This window comes from Oncorhynchus clarkii, unplaced genomic scaffold, assembly GCF_045791955.1.
Source record: "Oncorhynchus clarkii lewisi isolate Uvic-CL-2024 unplaced genomic scaffold, UVic_Ocla_1.0 unplaced_contig_1599_pilon_pilon, whole genome shotgun sequence".
Taxonomy (NCBI): Eukaryota; Metazoa; Chordata; class Actinopteri; order Salmoniformes; family Salmonidae; genus Oncorhynchus; species Oncorhynchus clarkii.
Genome location: NW_027260980.1, coordinates 128914 through 136512, shown reverse-complemented (window position 1 = coordinate 136512; position 7599 = coordinate 128914).

Here is a 7599-nt window from a genome sequence, read left to right as displayed (position 1 = left end):
CATGTTGTTTGGGTGACATGGGGTTTGGGGGAAAATGTTGTTTTGTTAACATGGGAATTCGATAACATGGGATTTTGGTAATTTAATTATTTTAAGAGAGCAGCTCAATTACGTCTGTTTCATGTTCCAGTATTGCTTCTTATCTTTATTTTTTTGTCTTATTTAATGTCTCTTAGATTCTTTATCTTATTTAGTGTCTCTTAGATTCTTTGTCTTATTTAGTGTCTCTTAGATTCTTTATCTTATTTAGTGTCTCTTAGATTCTTTATCTTATTTAGTGTCTCTTAGATTCTTTATCTTATTTAGTGTCTCTTAGATTCTTTATCTTATTTAGTGTCTCTTAGATTCTTTATCTTATTTAGTGTCTCTTAGATTCTTTATCTTATTTAGTGTCTCTTAGATTCTTTATCTTATTTAGTGTCTCTTAGATTCTTTATCTTATTTAGTGTCTCTTAGATTCTTTATCTTATTTAGTGTCTCTTAGATTCTTTATCTTATTTAGTGTCTCTTAGATTCTTTATCTTATTTAGTGTCTCTTAGATTCTTTATCTTATTTAGTGTCTCTTAGATTCTTTGTCTTATTTAGTGTCTCTTAGATTCTTTATCTTATTTAGTGTCTCTTAGATTCTTTATCTTATTTAGTGTCTCTTAGATTCTTTATCTTATTTAGTGTCTCTTAGATTCTTTATCTTGAAGTGTTTTCATTATTAGTCCAGGTATTATTATAATCATCTGTTCATTCTTTGTATTTTTAACATTTTTTAATAAAGGGGTTTGTTGTTGTTTACCTCTCATGATGTTATTGATTATAAACGTTATGATATTGGTTATGATGTAGATTAGTGTTATGTTGTTAGTAGTATAGAGATAATTATGTTGTTGATTATAAATGTTATGATATTGATTATGATGTAGATTAGTGTTATGTTGTTAGTAGTATAGAGATAATGATGTTATTGATTATAAATGTTATGATATTGATTATGATGTAGATTAGTGTTATGTTGTTAGTAATATAGAGATAATGATGTTATTGATTATAAATGTGATGATATTGATTATGATGTAGATTATTGTTTTGATGTTGCTCTCTAAACTGCCATGTAATCAACTGAATGTTTTTAATAAAATTACAGGCTGTCAGTCTTGTGTGATTTAATTATTAGACAGACTACAACATACAGTATGAATTAACTGAGATCAGTCTGTGTGATTCCCCTCTTGGACAGACTACAACATACAGTATGAATTAACTGAGATCAGTCTGTGTGATTCCCCTCTTGGACAGACTACAACATACAGTATGAATTAACTGAGATCAGTCTGTGTGATTCCCCTCTTGGACAGACTACAACATACAGTATGAATTAACTGAGATCAGTCTGTGTGATTCCCCTCTTGGACAGACTACAACATACAGTATGAATTAACTGAGATCAGTCTGTGTGATTCCCCTCTTGGACAGACTACAACATACAGTATGAATTAACTGGTCATACATTTGGCAGGAGGTTAGGAAGTGCATCTCAGTTTCCACCTCATTTTGTGGGCTGTGTGCACATAGCCTGTCTTCTCTGGAGAGCCAGGTACTGACCTGTATATAGTCCTGCTATTGTTATTTTACTGCTGCTCTTTAATTACTTGTTACTTTAATTTCTTATTCTTATCCATATTTCTATAAACTGCATTGTTCGTTAGGGGCTCGTAACTATTTGATTTGAGGTCTGCCTACGGTGGCCTTTCTCAATAGCAAGGCTATGCTCACTGAGTCTGTGCATAGTCAAAGCTTTCTTTAAGTTTGGGTCAGTCACAGTGGTCAGGTATTCTGCCACTGTGTTCTCTCTGTTTAGGGCCAAATATAATTCTAGTTTGCTCTGTTTTTTGTTAATTCATTCCAATGTGTCAAGTAATTATCTGTTTGTTTTCTCATGATTTGGTTGGGTCTAATGTGTTTGCTGTCCTGGGGCTCTGTGGGGTCTGTTTGTGTTTGTGAACAGAGCCCCAGGTCCAGCTTGCTTAGGGGCCTCATCTGTCTGTCTCTGTCTGTCTGTGTCTCTTGCTCTTTCTGTCTGTCTCTCTCTCTCTCACACACAGATGAGGGGATAATAATAACACCTGCTAATTCAAACATTGAGAAACTACAAACAAACAGAAAGAGAGAAGAGAAGACATCAATGTAGTTATTTATCCTCCATAGACTATGATGTATTGTTGTCCTGGTGTGTAGTTATTTATCCTCCATAGACTATGATGTATTGTTGTCCTGGTATGTAGTTATTTATCCTCCATAGACTATGATGTATTGTTGTCCTGGTATGTAGTTATTTATCCTCCATAGACTATGATGTATTGTTGTCCTGGTATGTAGTTATTTATCCTCCACATAGACTATGATGTATTGTTGTCCTGGTGTGTAGTTATTTATCCTCCATAGACTATGATGTGTGTGTGTGTGTGTGTGTGTGTGTGTGTGTGTGTGTGTGTGTGTGTGTGTGTGTGTGTGTGTGTGTGTGTGTGTGTGTGGTGATTGATGGTGATAACTGGGTGTGCTGTGAGTGTAAATGCAGAGCCAACTACTACATGTCTGGTCAGGGTCCAGCAGTCACCCACCAACCCTGGAGAGATACAGTCACCCACCAACCCTGGAGAGATACAGTCACCCACCAACCCTGGAGAGATACAGTCACCCACCAACCCTGGAGAGATACAGTCACCCACCAACCCTGGAGAGATACAGTCACCCACCAACCCTGGAGAGATACAGTCACCCACCAACCCTGGAGAGATACAGTCACCCACCAACCCTGGAGAGATACAGTCACCCACCAACCCTGGAGAGATACAGTCACCCACCAACCCTGGTGAGATACAGTCACCAACCAACCCTGGAGAGATACAGTCACCCACCAACCCTGGAGAGATACAGTCACCCACCAACCCTGGAGAGATACAGTCACCCACCAACCCTGGAGAGATACAGTCACCCACCAACCCTGGAGAGATACAGTCACCCACCAACCCTGGAGAGATACAGTCACCCACCAACCCTGGAGAGATACAGTCACCCACCAACCCTGGAGAGATACAGTCACACACCAACCCTGGAGAGATACAGTCACCCACCAACCCTGGAGAGATACAGTCACCCACCAACCCTGGAGAGATACAGTCACCCACCAACCCTGGAGAGATACAGTCACCCTCCAACCCTGGAGAGATACAGTCACCCTCCAACCCTGGAGAGATACAGTCACCCACCAACCCTGGAGAGATACAGGCTTTGCAGGATTTTTTTCCAGACCACCACTGAAACGCCTGAAGTCAAATTGGCTCATCATAAATGATTTGATGATATATTGATTGATTGGTATGTGTTGTAGTGGTACCTGGCTGGGGAAACATCTACATACCTGGTCTCTGCCCCAATAATCTCTCCTTCCTCCCAAAGTGTGTGCTTGTTCACTTCTCTTCATGGACAGGATTTGACAGGAATAGATTAGTATGGAAACTCATGCTATAACCTTCGCCTTCTCCATTCCAATGCTTTTACACTTTATGGGGAGGAGTGAATGAGTGTACACATCACGAAGCAGTAAATACTTTTGGGACGCACCTCTGGCCCAGGCCGGAGGATTTCCAAACTGACCACTTGGCAAAGGGAGACAAAAATAATAATAATTCTGCTCTATTCTGGAATATATATATAATAATAATAATCATATTTATTTTACCCCTTTTTTCTCTCTAATTTCGTGGTATCAATTTGTCTTTGTCTTGTCTCATCGCTGCAACTCCCGTACGGACTCGGGAGAGGCGAAGGTCGAGAGCCATGCAACCTCCAAAACACAACCCAGCCAAGCCACACTGCACATCCAACCCAGAAGCCAGTCGGAGGAAACACCGTACGCCTGGTGACCTGGTCAGCGTGCACTGCGCCCGGCCCACCACAGGAGTCACTAGGGAACGATGAGACAAGGATATCCCCACCGGCCAAACCCTCCCTAACCCGGACGATGCTGGGCCAATTGTGCGCCGCCCCATGGACCTCCTGGTCGTGGCCGGCTGCGACAGAGTCTGGGCTCGAACCTAGAATCTCTGGTGGCACAGCTAGCACTGCTATGCCTCTGCGCCAACCTTTGACCCTTGTCAAAAGGGAGCCTATTAATTCTGTGGTGCTCTATTCTGGAATATTAACTGGGGTTTGTCGTCCCATGGTGAAAATAACCTCTTATTGATTTACCTCTCTATAGAGATCTCTGCAGTTTGTACCTCGCAGCACACCGTACAAATATTTGAGGTTGAACTCTTATATTACTGTTCTGCTGGCAGCAGGATAATATGCTGACAACTCCTATATTACCGTTCTGCTAGCAGCAGGATAATATGCTGACAGCTCCTATATTACTGTTCTGCTAGCAGCAGGATAATATGCTGACAGCTCCTATATTACCGTTCTGCTAGCAGCAGGATAATATGCTGACAGCTCCTATATTACCGTTCTGCTGGCAGCAGGATAATATGCTGACAACTCCTATATTACCGTTCTGCTGGCAGCAGGATAATATGCTGACAGCTCCTATATTACCGTTCTGCTAGCAGCAGGATAATATGCTGACAGCTCCTATATTACTGTTCTGCTAGCAGCAGGATAATATGCTGACAGCTCCTATATTACTGTTCTGCTAGCAGCAGGATAATATGCTGACAGCTCCTATATTACTGTTCTGCTGGCAGCAGGATAATATGCTGACAGCTCCTATATTACCGTTCTGCTAGCAGCAGGATAATATGCTGACAACTCCTATATTACCGTTCTGCTGGCAGCAGGATAATATGCTGACAGCTCCTATATTACCGTTCTGCTAGCAGCAGGATAATATGCTGACAGCTCCTATATTACCGTTCTGCTAGCAGCAGGATAATATGCTGACAGCTCCTATATTACCGTTCTGCTAGCAGCAGGATAATATGCTGACAGCTCCTATATTACCGTTCGGCTAGCAGCAGGATAATATGCTGACAGCTCCTATATTACCGTTCTGCTAGCAGCAGGATAATATGCTGACAGCTCCTATATTACTGTTCTGCTAGCAGCAGGATAATATGCTGACAGCTCCTATATTACCGTTCTGCTAGCAGCAGGATAATATGCTGACAGCTCCTATATTACCGTTCTGCTAGCAGCAGGATAATATGCTGACAGCTCCTATATTACCGTTCTGCTAGCAGCAGGATAATATGCTGACAGCTCCTATATTACCGTTCTGCTAGCAGCAGGATAATATGCTGACAGCTCCTATATTACCGTTCGGCTAGCAGCAGGATAATATGCTGACAGCTCCTATATTACCGTTCGGCTAGCAGCAGGATAATATGCTGACAGCTCCTATATTACCGTTCTGCTAGCAGCAGGATAATATGCTGACAGCTCCTATATTACCGTTCTGCTAGCAGCAGGATAATATGCTGGCAGCTCCTATATTACCGTTCTGCTAGCAGCAGGATAATATGCTGACAGCTCCTATATTACCGTTCTGCTAGCAGCAGGATAATATGCTGACAGCTCCTATATTACTGTTCTGCTGGCAGCAGGATAATATGCTGACAGCTCCTATATTACCGTTCTGCTGGCAGCAGGATAATATGCTGACAGCTCCTATATTACCGTTCTGCTAGCAGCAGGATAATATGCTGACAGCTCCTATATTACTGTTCTGCTAGCAGCAGGATAATATGCTGACAGCTCCTATATTACTGTTCTGCTAGCAGCAGGATAATATGCTGACAGCTCCTATATTACTGTTCTGCTGGCAGCAGGATAATATGCTGACAGCTCCTATATTACCGTTCTGCTAGCAGCAGGATAATATGCTGACAACTCCTATATTACCGTTCTGCTGGCAGCAGGATAATATGCTGACAGCTCCTATATTACCGTTCTGCTAGCAGCAGGATAATATGCTGACAGCTCCTATATTACCGTTCTGCTAGCAGCAGGATAATATGCTGACAGCTCCTATATTACCGTTCTGCTAGCAGCAGGATAATATGCTGACAGCTCCTATATTACCGTTCGGCTAGCAGCAGGATAATATGCTGACAGCTCCTATATTACCGTTCTGCTAGCAGCAGGATAATATGCTGACAGCTCCTATATTACTGTTCTGCTAGCAGCAGGATAATATGCTGACAGCTCCTATATTACCGTTCTGCTAGCAGCAGGATAATATGCTGACAGCTCCTATATTACCGTTCTGCTAGCAGCAGGATAATATGCTGACAGCTCCTATATTACCGTTCTGCTAGCAGCAGGATAATATGCTGACAGCTCCTATATTACCGTTCTGCTAGCAGCAGGATAATATGCTGACAGCTCCTATATTACCGTTCGGCTAGCAGCAGGATAATATGCTGACAGCTCCTATATTACCGTTCGGCTAGCAGCAGGATAATATGCTGACAGCTCCTATATTACCGTTCTGCTAGCAGCAGGATAATATGCTGACAGCTCCTATATTACCGTTCTGCTAGCAGCAGGATAATATGCTGGCAGCTCCTATATTACCGTTCTGCTAGCAGCAGGATAATATGCTGACAGCTCCTATATTACCGTTCTGCTAGCAGCAGGATAATATGCTGACAGCTCCTATATTACTGTTCTGCTGGCAGCAGGATAATATGCTGACAGCTCCTATATTACTGTTCTGCTAGCAGCAGGATAATATGCTGACAGCTCCTATATTACCGTTCTGCTAGCAGCAGGATAATATGCTGACAGCTCCTATATTACCGTTCTGCTAGCAGCAGGATAATATGCTGACAGCTCCTATATTACCGTTCTGCTAGCAGCAGGATAATATGCTGACAGCTCCTATATTACCGTTCGGCTAGCAGCAGGATAATATGCTGACAGCTCCTATATTACCGTTCGGCTAGCAGCAGGATAATATGCTGACAGCTCCTATATTACCGTTCTGCTAGCAGCAGGATAATATGCTGACAGCTCCTATATTACCGTTCTGCTAGCAGCAGGATAATATGCTGACAGCTCCTATATTACCGTTCTGCTAGCAGCAGGATAATATGCTGACAGCTCCTATATTACCGTTCTGCTAGCAGCAGGATAATATGCTGACAGCTCCTATATTACCGTTCGGCTAGCAGCAGGATAATATGCTGACAGCTCCTATATTACCGTTCTGCTAGCAGCAGGATAATATGCTGACAGCTCCTATATTACCGTTCTGCTAGCAGCAGGATAATATGCTGGCAGCTCCTATATTACCGTTCTGCTAGCAGCAGGATAATATGCTGACAGCTCCTATATTACCGTTCTGCTAGCAGCAGGATAATATGCTGACAGCTCCTATATTACCGTTCTGCTAGCAGCAGGATAATATGCTGGCAGCACAACAGTAGATTACTTTATTCTAAATAAGAGTCCCTCTGAAAGGACAAGCTCAAATTTGAGAATATCGATTATTGTAGCACTGTAGTTCAATACAACTGTTTTTCACAGCATTGCAACGACGTTTGAAACAAATAAATGGATTATTTAATATTTTATTATTGTATAATTTATACCAGCATTTCTTTTGA